Here is a 14569-nt window from a genome sequence, read left to right as displayed (position 1 = left end):
CTATGGCCAACTCACTCCAGCACCCACCTGGAGGCTGGGACACTCAGGGACAGACCTCCCAGGGGCCTCCTGGGACAGGCTGAAGCGCTCAGTGACCTGCTGTCTGCTGGAGGACAGCAGCTGGGCAAAGGCATGCTGGGAGTGGATGGGGGCACTGCCAGAGGTCCTGGGTGCGAATGGGCCCACTGGCGCTCCTGCCACAGGGTGAGCACTGGGGAAAGTCATAGTAGTTCTTGGTGAGGAGGATGTACAGAAAGGGGTTGTTGCAGCTGTTGCCGTAGGTGAGGCAAGTGGTCAGGTAGTTGGCAATACGTGAGCTGTGGGGTGTGAGCGGCTGAGCACCAAGGTACTGGACCAGCAGCTGCCATATGCAGAAGGGCATGAATCATGCCCGGAAGAGCAGCGCAATGCCCAGAATGAGGTACAGCACTCTGGGGTTGGGCAGCCAATGCATCTGTGGAAAGGAGGCTTGCTGTGACAGCCAGTTGGCCCAGGCCAGGTGCATGTAGAGCAGCCCTGTGACCACACCAGGCCCCAAAATGCTGGTCTCAAAGAGCATTAGGTAGACATGGTGGGTGCTCTGGCACCAAGCTGGCAGGCAGAGGCTCTCATGTTCCCTGTGTACCAGCCGCATAGCCAGAATCATGGGCAGAGCCAGCAGCAGTGACAGCAGCCACGTGCCAAGCATGAGGACCTTGTGGTAGCCCTTAGAGAACTGTGTGGTGTCCAGCGGCCTCAGCACTGCAGCATAGTGCTCACTGCTCATGACGGTCAGGGTGAAGATGCTGGCATGCATGGTCAGGAAGTCCAGGCTAAAGAGGACATGGCAGCCCACGTCTCCAAAGTGCCACTCCTTGGTGATGTAGGTGGTCACAATGAAAGGGATGCTTAGCAGGTAGAGCAGGTCGGCCAGCACAAGGTTGACAACATAGACGTACATGGAGGCTGAGGTGCACAGGAGGCGGCACATGACCACCAGTGTGTACACGTTGCCCACCACACTCACCACGCCCATGACCAAGAGGGAAAAAAAGCACATAGAGGTCATGGACTGATGTGCACAAATACCTGATCAGTTCTGGAAAAGGGACCAATTAGGGGAAATTCTGCTTTTGTAATACATTTGAAGCTACATGAGTGATTACTGAGTTGAAAATCAAAATAATTTGGAATTGAGCTGATAGTTCACAGACAAATATTTGTGGTAGAAGGTGTTTCATTACATCAACCATTTGCAAAATCAACCCACTATCTGTCAATTCGGGATTCCTTAGGTTGTTTTTACCACTTCCAGTTCTCGAAGGCTGCATTTTTCACCCTGCACACTGTATCCTCTGACACACTGATGCTGCTGTTCGGTGCAGGTAATAAGGTTCCAGCTGCATTCTTTTGAATGGATATATCCACTTCCCCTTCCCTCCCCACACACCCATTTGTTATAGAGACTGGCCTCTCTCTATGAAGTTTTTCTTGTCAAAAATCATGTGGTATGACAGAGCTTTATTATATGCATTTCCATCTAAAAAATCCAGATCGTCCACTTCTGCTTTTTTTAGTGCTTTTCCCTCCCCTGTGTCCCTTTAGCTTGATTTTGCACTAATTCTACCCTGGGTTTTGTTTTTGTTTCCGTTTGTGGCAGGGAATTTTGGTATAGATTTTATCCTGTGTGTAGAATGCTTGAGTAACATGCATGTTTCAACAATAGTAACTCATTTACAAACCATTATTAAGGGATGCCTGTTTTTTCTTTATTTTTACAGAGAGAGGGGCTGATAGAGACAGAGAGACAGGGAGGGAGAGAAATGGAAAGCATCAGTTCTTTGTTGCAGCACTCTTTAATTGGTTGCCTTCTCGTGTGCCTTGGTGGGGGTGCAGGGGCGTGACAGCAGAGTGAGTGACCCCTTCCTCAAGCACTGACCTTTGGCTTCAAGCCATTGGCCATGGGGTCACGTCTATAATCCCATGATCAAGCCTGCAACCCCGCACTCAAGGTGGCAACCTCTGGGCTTTCATTCTGCATCCTCAGCATCCCAGTCCGATGCTCTGTCCCCTGTGGCACCACCCGATCAGGCTTAAGGGATGACTTTCTGTTAATTTAAATCTTAGATTTATTTTTGCAATGGTTTGTTTCCAGTGGGTATGTCATTCATCTTGTTGACTGTTTTTAATTCCTGTGTATTTTATTTTTTTCAAAGCTATGATAAATAGCACCATTTTCCTTAGTATTTTAGATAGCTCATTGCAACTTTTGTATACTAGTTGTGTACAGCCCGCCTTGGCTGTTAGTTTTTGTCTTATATCCTGTATTGTCTCACAGAATGTAGCTGGTCCATTATTCCATTTATCTGTATTTGTGAATTTTAAGAGTTCCAGCTCTTTGAATCTTTTTCACTCTATTTTTTTTTTCTCCATTTCTCTCCTCTGCTGACCTCTGGTTAAGTAGCTTCACTGGTCAGCCCTCTTTCTCCAGTGTAATTCAGAGTTTTGTAATAACCACAATGGAAATACAATTGATACATTTTTCTTGTCCCACAGATGGTGAGATACATGAGAGTAAAACTGATAATAAATGATATTATCCAAAAATATTTTTAGGGACACTGCCTCTGATATCACTTTATTAGTTTATTGTTATATATGTGCTTAAATGCATGCCTATGCAGTTGCAAAATTTTTATAAAAACATTACCATTTTATAAGTTTTATATTTTTTATGGTTAAAATGATATTTTAAGTATATTCCACAGTTTTGGGTTTTTTTACACTATCATAATAATTTTGGGGGTGAATGTAAGAACTTCACCACGTGGTGACACAGGGGATCAAGTGTTGGCTTTGAACACAGAGGACCATGGTTTGAATCTCCAAGGGTGATGGATTGAGCACAGGCTCACTGGTCTGAGCCCAAGGTCACTGGCTTGAGTAAGGGTCACTTCCTCAGCTAGAGGCCCCTCCAATCAAGGTACATTTGTACATATGAGAAAAGAACCAATGAACAACAAAGGTGCTGCATTGAAGAATTGATACTTCTCATCTATGTTCCTTCTTTTCTGTCTGTCCCTGTCTGTGTCTCTTTCAAAAAAGAAAAAAAAATCAAGTGGATGAAGAATAGTAATGTGTGTGTGAGCACAATGTGATGACCATTTATGCAGTAAAATATACATAGACCTGATGTTGTGTCAACTTGATTCAGAGAACAGGTTGTCATTGTGTTTTGTAGGCTGTTTCCTAACTATTTCAATTCTTAAAAAAAAATTAGCCTTCCCTGTGGTGGTGCTATGCATAAAGCATTGAGCTGGAAGCTGAGGTATCTGGTTTGAAACCCGGGGTTGCCCAGTGAAGGTACATCTGAGAAGCTACTGCTCCTAGTTGATGCTTCTTGCTACTGGTACTTTCCATTCTCTCTCTCAAAAAAAGTTTAAAACGAACAAAAAGAAAAATTTCCATTGATTTGAGGGACTCAACGAGAGAGAGTGAAGCATCAATTCAGTAATTCATTTAGTTGTTCTATTCAGTAACATACTTACTGATTTTATCACATGAGTGCCTAACTAGGGATTATACCTGCAACCTTGATGCACAGGGACCAGTGAGTCACTATCCAATGAGTCAATCCTCCAGGGCATAATTTTTTATTCTTTTTTCTTTTCTCTTTTTTTTTTTGGGGGGGGGGGACAGAGAAATAGAGAGGGACATGTAGTGGAATAACCCATTGCATGGCCTTGGATGGGAACACAGCCAACAAGAAAAGAATGTTTTGCCAAGAGAATTGTTTTGTGACTTGAAGGTGGGTCACTGAAACAGGTCTATGTGACTGAAGGCAGTTGCTGGGCTTTTTTCTCAGTAAAACATTTTTATAAGATTTCTGTTCCTTCCAAGGTTATCCCTTGAGATAAAGAGAGGAATGTTGTGGAAACCATAAAAGCAATAGCAATTAATGCCTCTTGATATTATATTGTTATTAAGCTACCATTCAGGTGTACTCAATGTATCTTTAAGTAAAAGTTACACTTGATGTTATGCCAATTTCTCAGTAAACAAGCTTTTTGAAGTCTTGTGAATAAAAATAGGACACAGCGCAAACTCGGGGCCATTTGCCTGAGCAAGCGGTGTTCCTTTGCTAGTCCTTGATGATTTCATCTGCTGATCTCTCTCTCTGCACCCGAACTCACAACATTTGGCGCCCAATGTGGGGCCTTAAGAAGAGATTAGTAACAGGCGGAACCCCGAAAGGGTAAGTTGGACGCACTGTGTATTTAAAACTTTCAGGAAAACTACAAAGTCATGGGAAATTCCCATTCATTATTGGACAATTATGTACAAGTTTTAAAATCCCTTTTAAAAGGGTCTGGGATTCAGATAAAAGACAAAGTTTTGCTACATCTTTTAAATGCCATTCAGAAACATTGTTATTGATATACTCCTGAGCATCGTAATCTATTGAATTTGAATGCTTGGCAACAAGTAGGAAAATCTTTACACCATGCTCATCAGCACAGAGATCCACTTGATGCTGAAATGTGGGCTGCTTATAATCTTATTGCTACAGCCTTTGGCCCTTCACAATCAGATGGAGATTCTATTAAAGACTTGAGTGAGGTTATTTTTAATGAGCTTGAAGAATTTGATTCAGCACAGAATGAACAGAATGATGATTTGGACAATACTGTCTCTGCTTCTGAACTTACTGATAATGTTAATGAAATTCAGCCATCCACAGGCTTTCTTCCCTCTTTCTTAAAAAATGAGGGAGCCCCTATGGATGATGTTGCCTGTCTAAAACACTTATTAAATGAATTACAACTTACACTGGAACACCAAGAGTTTGGTAATTAGTATACAGCTTATCCTGTTCAAAAGCAAGATATATGTGAGCTTATGGCTCCTCCAATTCAAGGTAAAAAATTAATTAGTAGGCCCTGGCCGGTTGGCTCAGCGGTAGAGCGTTGGCCTAGCGTGCAGAGGACCCGGGTTCGATTCCCGGCCAGGGCACACAGGAGAAGCGCCCATTTGCTTCTCCATCCCTCCGCCGCGCTTTCCTCTCTGTCTCTCTCTTCCCCTCCTGCAGCCGAGGCTCCATTGGAGCAAAGATGGCCCGGGCGCTGGGGATGGCTCTGTGGCCTCTGCCTCAGGCGCTAGTGTGGCTCTGGTTGCAACATGGCGATGCCCCAGAGGGGCAGAGCATCGCCCCCTGGTGGGCAGAGCGTCGTCCCATGGTGGGCGTGCCGGGTGGATCCCGGTCGGGCGCATGCGGGAGTCTGTCTGACTCTCTCTCCCTGTTTCCAGCTTCAGAAAAATGAAAAAAAAAAAAAAATTAGTACTGGAAAAAGAAGGATTTTTTAATTCCCTGAAATCTCTGAAATGCAACAGGTGCTTGTGCATCATGATGATTTAGAATCTAATTCTAGTAAATTTTTTGCATCTATTTTTCCAATTATTTGACAGCCTTTTTCTCTTAATTCTCCAGATCCTGGGGGAGGGCATATTATCCAATTTGACCAAATTGAATTTACTTTCTTAAAGCTAGTCAAACAATCTGTTACTACGTAGACCTCAGTCCTCATATGTTCAAAATCTTATCTCTTCCTACTGTAATGATCATTTAATGATTCCTTTGGATTAGGATTTACTTGCTATATGGTTTTGGAACCAGGACAATATGTACAATTCCAGTCTTGGTGGAGAGAGGAGGCTCTTCTAATATTTTGCATGAACGCCAGAAATAATTCCCCGGGAGCTACTTTTGAAATGCTCATCGGCGTTGATGCTAATGCAGCTGTGTGACAACAAACTGGTTATACGGATGCTGTTATAGCTCAGATTAGATCGCTTGTTTTAAAGCCTGGATGCAAATCACTGGAGTTGGAGACAAGGAAGAAAAGCTTGCAGCTTTACATCAGTTGGTACAAATTCAGTTAGAATTAGGACATATAGAAGAATCATGAAGTCCTTACAATTCTCTAGTCTGTGTAATAATAAAATAAATAAATATTGATTTTCTTTGGTGTTTTAGCTACAGTCAGTCCTCTGAGCTATCATTTTGTTTCTTTCTTATTCTTTGCCTGGAAACTGAGGCGGGGGACATGTGTTGGATCTGACTATAGAAAATATTCCAGCAGCTACCAAGTGAATTTTCTTGGGGAAATTTTGTTTAGTCTCATTCATCATCAGTCCCTTGTCAGAAAATGCCCTGATTAAAATCAGGCAGGCATCTTTCTAGTCTGACTGTGCTCTGAAATCCCAGGTTTATTTTTGGTTTCTCTGGTCTGGTTTGTCTGATTTTAATTTCTCTTTAGTTTTTGTTTGATGTTGTCTAAAATGTGATTTTTAAGGACTGAATTGTTTACATACAAAGATTAAAAATGCCGGCCTTCATATTGAAAAAAATAGTTTCATCCATATATTTTTTGCTTTAAAATTAGAAATTATAAGGAGCGCTCATTTAAATTTAAATTGAATAGAATATAGATCCTTAAGACTGTCTAATTTTGTTAATACATTGTAAGGTATATTCAAAGTTTGAAATCAAATAAGAATTCAAGTATTAGGATTAATTAAAGTTATATGTTATACTTGTGTTTCTGTGTTGAAAATTGTCTTGTTGTGTGTAAAATATGTTCATATTTGTAACACTAAGGAATTAAGTAAAATTAAGTCATTTTAAGAATTTATCTCAAGCTGCTTCAGACAGTTGGCTGCATGTAAGGCAACATCCTGAAGAAGGAGGCACTGAGGAAAGCAGGAATTTAGTTCCTCTAATGCCCTATAATAGACTTAACAATACAAAAGACTTTTAGATATAGAAGCTAATACATCTCTTATTACTAAGCAACATTAGTTTTCTTTTTAGCCCACTTAGACAGTATTCACTAAGCTGCATAGCTTAGGAAAGTCCCTAACAAAGCTCTAAGATTTCTTTTACAATAGGAAAATAACAAAGGTCATTTGGTCTCTAATTAAAAAAAAAAAAAAATTTATAAATAATTAAAAGAGCAACTTTTTAAATTACAGTCTGAACTTTCTGATAAGGAATTTTTTATACTCACTATGACCAAATTTCTGTCAAAGCTCTTAAAAAGTTACAAATGACTTCCTCCCAGTATAAAACTGTCTTTATATGCAGAAACTGCTATCCTCTTTTATGGACTCTGAATGTTTTATTTCAACAAATTTAGAAATGGTAGCTCAAATTGTTCTTTCAAAAGTGAAAGAGTTACAATTTATGACATTATTCAAACTAATCAAAATGCTAATGCTAACCCTCTTATTAATATTACACAAAATGAACTTTTTAAATAGACAGTTTACTAATTTACAACAACAATGTAGACAAAATGTAGGGGTGAGAATTTGCTCTTATCTCCAGAGATACAGGAGACCACTAAATACCTTCCAGAAAATTGAAGCCTTGGCATAAATTAGAAATAGAAGAAATGGAAATTTGATAATTAAGTAAACTTACCCACAAGGCAAAAAATGTTTTAATTAAGACTTCAAAAAACATCTTTGACTCTATTTCTAGCAATACTAGCTGTTGTGTCTATAAAATAAGTAGAACTAACTATTCCTACTAAGTTTATAATACTTCTATAAGCAATGTTGAGTAGCCTGACACTGTATCAACATTATGTAAATCAACCTTTAAAAAGATTCGTCAGAAATATCCTCAACCTTTAATAATCCATTATATAAATGACATATTAATAGCTTGTAAAAATAATACTGAACTTTCAGTCATCCTTAAAAATGCTTCTGAAACCTTAAATCAGTATAATTTAACTATAGCTGAAGACAAAATTCAAACATCCTGTTCTATTAACATTGTTACTGATTCACAATATGTAGAAAATAGAGATAGACTTATAAAAACTGTTTATATTTCAAATGATAGTTCTAGATTGTACAAATTGTCTCAAAAATTACAACTTTTATTATAAAAATGAAATTCACCTGTCTATATAACTCACATTCATTCTCATACAGCTTTTCCAGGACCTATGTCTACTACAGATAATGAAGTTAGTCAATTACTCATTAGATCAATAAAAATAGCTACTAAGTTTTATACAAAGATTCATACAAATAAAAAAGATTTTATGCAAAAATTTAAAATAACCTGGCAAGAAGCTTGGAATATTTTCAGAAACTGTCCTCAGTATAGTATTATAAATACTCCTTTATCACCAAGAGGAATGAATCCTAGAGGACAACACAGTAATAACCTGTAACAAATAGATATTGCTCATATTTCTTCTCTTAAGAAACTATCTTATGTACAGTTTTATTAATATTTATTCTTCCTTTCAATAGGCCACACTTTTGCCTCTAGAAAAGGCTAATTGTGTCATTCAACATCTTACTAAAACTTTTAATGTTATAGGCATTCCTAAAGCAATTAAAACTGACAATAATCCTGCGTATACATCTACTAAATTTCAACAATTCTTAGCATTTTAGAATATTAAACATACTACTAGAATTCCATATAATCCACAAGAACAAGCAATTATTGAATGCAGTAATTGCACTCTGAAAAATATGTTACTTAAAAGGGGGGAGAAGAAAGGAGATTATCTCCTAAAATTATGTTACACAAAACTTTATTTACTTTAAATTTCTTAAAAACAGGAGAAAATAATTTGCTGCAGACAGACATTAGACAAAAAATAACAGTTCTAAGATTAATCAACCTATACATTATAAAAGTGAGTTGGATCAATAGGTACCTAGTGTAGTACAACATTGGGGAAGAGGGTTTGCTTGTGTCATTGCAGAATCTGGTGAAGTCCTTTGGAGTCCTGCTCACAGAATTTAACAACGTGAATAAGAACAATAGATTCTTTCCATATCTGCCCATTGCTGTGATGGAAGAAATGAATTTCAAAAGAAGAATCTTAAAGGTGCTGCTGCTTGGTATTGAAAAGGCTAAAATACCAAGTTAGGTTCACCTTAAAAAGCTGACCTTTAATGGTAAAAAGAAAATGCTGCAAACTACCTAAAAAGAAGAAAATGCTACTAACCTGTTTTTAGCAATGATTGCTTTGGTAACAATTCTGATAAGTAGAGCTGAAAATTTTAGTTATTAGGCATATGTCCCTAATCCTCCATTAAGTAGAGCTATTCATTAGGAAAATAGTGCCTTTCCTATTTTTGTTAATGACTCTAATTGGCTTCTAGGACCTTTTAATGATAGAGGTCCCTTAGCACCTTTGGAATAAGGCATAAAATTAGAAAATTACACAACAGGAGTTGAGGAATTACCTATATGTATAGGACATGAGCCACATTGTTTAAAAATAAAAGATCAAGCTTGGCTCTCTATTGTCAAAGGTAACAGTAAAGGAGATAAAAAAAAACCAAATACCACATTTGTTACAAGGATATAGATTTAAAAGTAATACATCTGTACATAAAACGTCGTAGATTAAAGCCCTCATAACTCCACCCAAGTTAAAGGACCGGTTGCTGATTTAAGGTGACATAAGAACAATGATTTAATTACAGCTGGTGGTCAAGGTAATCATACTATCATATGGCATAGAGGAAGGATGTCACCTCGAGCTCCTCATATAAAATTTGGTCCTATACAATATCATTTGTGGAAAGTAGCCATGGCACTTAAACATGTCAGTATAGAAAGTAAAAATCTGGAGAAATTATCTTTCTAATCATATTATGTTAATCTTTAAAAAAAAATGAAACACAATTTATATCTGCTTGTGTTAGATTGCTTTAGATGTTTATTATAGGTGAAACCAAATAAGATAGATAGCTGAAAATTATTCAATAACTTGAATTAAGTGTACTTTTTATACATGTATTAATTATTCTATTCTTTATAATAAAAATAGTCAAAGTCTTTACATTTTCAGAACCTGAACAGGAGTCTAGATTCCAGTACAGATGCATTGGTTGTAGCAGGGTTCCCCTTCCATGATGCTGTTACAACATCTTATTAAGTCCTTGAAATGAACTAAGAAACTGGTCGCCATCATTATAGGACTATTAGCTGTAACCACAGCAGCTGTTGTATCTGGAGTTGCATTACATCAAAATATAGACTGTAGACTTTGTGCAAAAATGGCTTGAAGATTCTGAACAACTGTGGACTTCTCAATAACCTATAAATAGTAACATTAATACTAAAGTTAATAATTTAGGCCTGACCTGTGGTGGTGCAGTGGATAAAGCATCGACCTGGAAGTGCTGAGGTCGCCGGTTCGAAACCCTGGGCTTGCCTGGTCAAGGCACATATGGGAATTGATGCTTCCTGCTCCTCCCCCCTTCTCTCTCTCTCTCTCTCTCTCTCTCTCTCTCTCTGTGTCTCTCTTCTCTAAAATGAATAAATAAATAAAAATAATTAAAAAAATAAAAATAAAAAAATAAAAAAAAAAACCCTGGGCTTGCCTGGTCAAGGCACATATGGGAGTTGATGCTTCCAGCTCCTCCCCCTTCTCTCTCTCTGTCTGTCTCTCCCTCTCTCTCTCCTCTCTAAAAATGAATAAATAAATATAAAAAATAATAAAGTTAATAATTTAGAACAGACTATAATTATGTTAAAAGATCAAATTATTAGCCTACAAAGACAAATTAAGCTAAGATGTGATTAGAATGAACTGCTTTTTGTGTTACCCCTATTTCTTAAAATTGTACTTATTTTTCTTAGGAAAATGTTAAAAAGCATTTGTTAAATCATGATAATGTAACTAAGAAAATCATTAAATTGCAAAGACACATTTATGAAGTTTTTCAAAGAAAATTAGAAATTCTAACATGTCAACCTATATTGAAGGGATTAATGGATAATTTATTGCAATTACATCCTATTGAATATATTTAAGGATTTTTAGGATTCACTATGGGACTTTTTATAATAGTATTAATTCTATGTTTTCTTTTATATGTAGTCTGTCAACGAATCAAACCAAAAGAAATAAGGGATGAATGACAGAAGGCTGTGTTTTCTGTGGTGCTTCATAACATTCAGCATAAACAAAAAGGGGGAAATGTAGTGCAATAACCCATTGCATGGCCTTGGATGGGAACACAGCCAACAAGAAAAGAATGTTTTGCCAAGAGAATTGTTTTGTGACTTGAAGGTGGGTCACTGAAACAGGTCTATGTGACTGAAGGCAGTTGCTGGGTTTTTTTCTCAGTAAAACATTCTCATAAAATTTCTGTACCTTTCAATGTTATCCATTGAGATAAAGAGAGGAATGTTGTGGGAACCATAGAAGCAATAGCAATTAATGCCTTTTGATATTATATTGTTATTAAGGTATCATGCAGGTGTACTCCATGTATCTTTAAGTAAAAGTTACGCTTGATGTTATGCCAATTTCTCAGTAAACAAGCTTTTTGAAGTCTTGTGAATAAAAATAGGACACAGCGCAAACTCGGGGCCATTTGCCTGAGCAAGTGGTGGTCCTTTGCTAGTCCATGATGATTTCATCTGCTGATCTCTCTCTGCGCCCCTGACTCACAACAACACATGTTCATGGAGAATTAGTGTCATTATCTTTCTCTATTTTTTAAAGTATATTAATTTAATGAGAAAGTAAAGGAAGGAGAGTAAGACAGGAATGTTGATGTGTTCCTGTATGTATATTGACAGGATATTGATCTGACAACCTTTGTGCTTTGGGTTGATGATCTAAACAACCCAGCTAGGTGTGTTAATTTTTTTTAAGTGTTGCTAGAATTATCAAGTTAATGAATCCATGTGGTGTAGAGCTTTTCTCTCTGAATGTTTTTTTAAACTTATTATTACTCTTTTATCTATGTCCTGACTTACTTGTGGATCTCCTTTGATTTTTCTTCTGGATTAATTTTTTATGCCCTATTCAATGAGCCACCACCTGGTCAGGTCCCCCCTTTTATTTGTTTTTCTTTTTTTCTTTTTTTATGGCAGAAACAGAGAGTCACATAGAGGGACAGACAGACAATAATGGAGAGAGATGAGAAACATCAATTCTTTATTGCGGTTCCTTAGTTTTCCATTGATTGATTTCTCATATATGCCTTGTCCGGGGACTACAGCAGACCAAGTGACACCTTGCTCAAGCCAGCAGCCTTGGGTCCTCCGCATCCCAGTCTGATGCTCTATCTACTGCTGGGCAAGGTTAGGTTACAGGTAGCTGAACTAGGGCTGTAGAGAATGAGCCCTCTTTTTGAGGAGTGAGGGGTCAGCCTACCCTCCAGTGTCCCTTGTTCCCACAGCGTGGGCAGAGCCCTGGCAGAGGCAAAGAATCCATACAGGTTTTAGCCCAATGATCTTCATTTTCACCCTTGAAGCAGGTCTCTGATGGAATCTTATGAGGCCACTTAGGGGCATGGGAGCCTTTAAGGGCATCTGTCAAGGGTTGGTATATTGCCTGATCTTTTTGTGCTCTGTCTGCCTTCTGTTACTCTCGGTTTTTATAGACTTTAAAAGACATGGGGGGACAGCTTGATCACCTGCATTGAGTGAAGGGGGTAAAAATTTGCAGGAGGAGGAGGTTTGGAGAGTGCTAAGAAGATTTTATATGTGGCACAGGCTCATGAGAAAGGGATGAGAGCAGAATAAAAAAAGTTTTAGGCAGTTGCTCTTGTATGGTGAGTCTCTCCTCCTGGCTCATGGTGTCCTACCAAACATTCAGGAACCCACTGAGGAGCCTCAGCAGACCTAGAAAAAACACATCCTTGGCCCCATAGAAGAACAGGGTCTGGTCCATCCTAGATTCCTGTGCACGGGTCCTTCCTTTGCACTTCGGGGAAGACTATCCTCATTGGATTCTAGAGTCTCTTGGCCACTGAATGGCCATGTAGATCAGTAATCAAAAATTTTTTAAGTAAAAAGAGTGTGATACAGAAAATTTGCATGAGGTCCAGGTAATGACTCTCTTTTAAAATTTTTTCTAATTGACCTTTAAGCATTTGATGGGCATGCTCTACAATGCCTTGACCCTGAGGATTATAAGGAATACCTGTCTTCAGGTCAATTCCAAAAGTCTGGCAAAATGTAACAAATGCTTTTACAACTAAGTCTCCCATATTTTTAAAAACATTTATATCCCAGTGATTAAAAGACAATCTAGATTGCACATAAGGCTGAAAATTTTATAATGACCTTCTCTCTCTTCTTCTTGTAAAAAACTTAGAGTTTCGCCCTGGCCGGTTGGCTCAGCGGTAGAGCGTCAGCCTAGCGTGCGGAGGACCCGGGTTCGATTCCCAGCCAGGGCACACAGGAGAAGCGCCCATTTGCTTCTCCACCCCTCCGCCGCACTTTCCTCTCTGTCTCTCTCTTCCCCTCCCGCAGCCAAGGCTCCATTGGAGCAAAGATGGCCCGGGTGCTGGGGATGTCTCTGTGGCCTATGCCTCAGGCGCTAGAGTGGCTCTGGTTGCAACATGGCGACGCCCAGGATGGGCAGAGCATCGCCCCCTGGTGGGCAGAGCGTCGCCCCTGGTGGGCGTGCCAGGTGGATCCCGGTCGGGCGCATGCGGGAGTCTGTCTGACTGTCTCTCCCTGTTTCCAAGCTTCAGAAAAATGAAAAAAGAAAAAAAAAAAAAAAAAAAAAAAACTTAGAGCTTTGTTAAGGAAATTTTCTTTGCCCTCAGCCTAACAGCTCTGTGACTGTTGCATAAATGAGCCTAGAAGAAAGCTGATGTTGCTCAGCACTAATAGGTATATCAGCTCCTGTATCTAAGAGTCCTTTGAATTTATTCCTTTGTATACTTAACTCCATTTTAGGGCATCAGAGGAGCCGAATTCCTGATTTTCTCAGGGCCCCTTTTGCAGGATGTGGCCTGACTAGCAGAATTAGCACTTTTATACTATTCCAACTGCCTGAAGCAGGTCCCGAAAAATTCTTGAAACGATTTATCAGGGCCCTGCTTAATTTTTCTCGATTCCTTTCTTTCACAAAGCTGAGTACAGTTTTACACAGAAACAAGACAACTTACAGTACAGAAATACAAGTATAACATGTAAACCTGATTAATCCTAATACCCAAGTTGCTATTTGGCTCTCAACTTTGAAGACAATTCAAAACATACTCCACAAAACACAAAATAAATTAACAAGTCTTTAGAAGCTAAGTTCCATTCTATTTAAATTTAAATGAGCGATTCTTACATGTTCCAATTTTTAACCAAAAATGTAAAGATGAAACAATTATTTTCTCAACATAAGAGCTGGCATTTTAAATGTTTGCATCCAAGAACTTAATTCTGGCCTTAAAAGCAGACACATTTTGGAAAACATCAGACAAAAACTACACAGAAACTAGAATCAGACAAACCAGGGAGAATCCTGTGATTTAGGAGCATAACCATACCAGAAAGATGCCTGCCTGATCTCAGTCAGGGCATCTTCTATCAGAGGGAGTGGTGATGGAAGTAAACAAAATCTCCAGAAGAAAAGGTACTCTTGGCAGCTGAGTGGGAAATTTAGTAGTCAGATCTGCCAGGGGTCCCATGCCTAAATTTCCAGGCAATGTATAGGAAAGAAACAAAATGATAGTTCAGAGGATTGTAACTTAAACATTAAAGAAAATTAGACAATAACAGGAAAAGCTGTAGCTTTCCTAA

At 38.7% G+C, this 14569-nt stretch overlaps 1 pseudogene; it reads right to left on the bottom strand.

Moving 5' to 3' along the window:
- On the bottom strand, nt 1-1015 carry LOC136398213 (urotensin-2 receptor-like; annotated as a pseudogene).
- Nucleotides 1016-14569: the final 13554 nt, after the last annotated feature.

Source organism: Saccopteryx leptura, chromosome 3 (assembly GCF_036850995.1).
Source record: "Saccopteryx leptura isolate mSacLep1 chromosome 3, mSacLep1_pri_phased_curated, whole genome shotgun sequence".
Classification (NCBI taxonomy): Eukaryota; Metazoa; Chordata; class Mammalia; order Chiroptera; family Emballonuridae; genus Saccopteryx; species Saccopteryx leptura.
The sequence above is the reverse complement of the archived record's forward strand: the minus strand, read 5'-3'. Positions and strand labels throughout refer to the sequence as shown.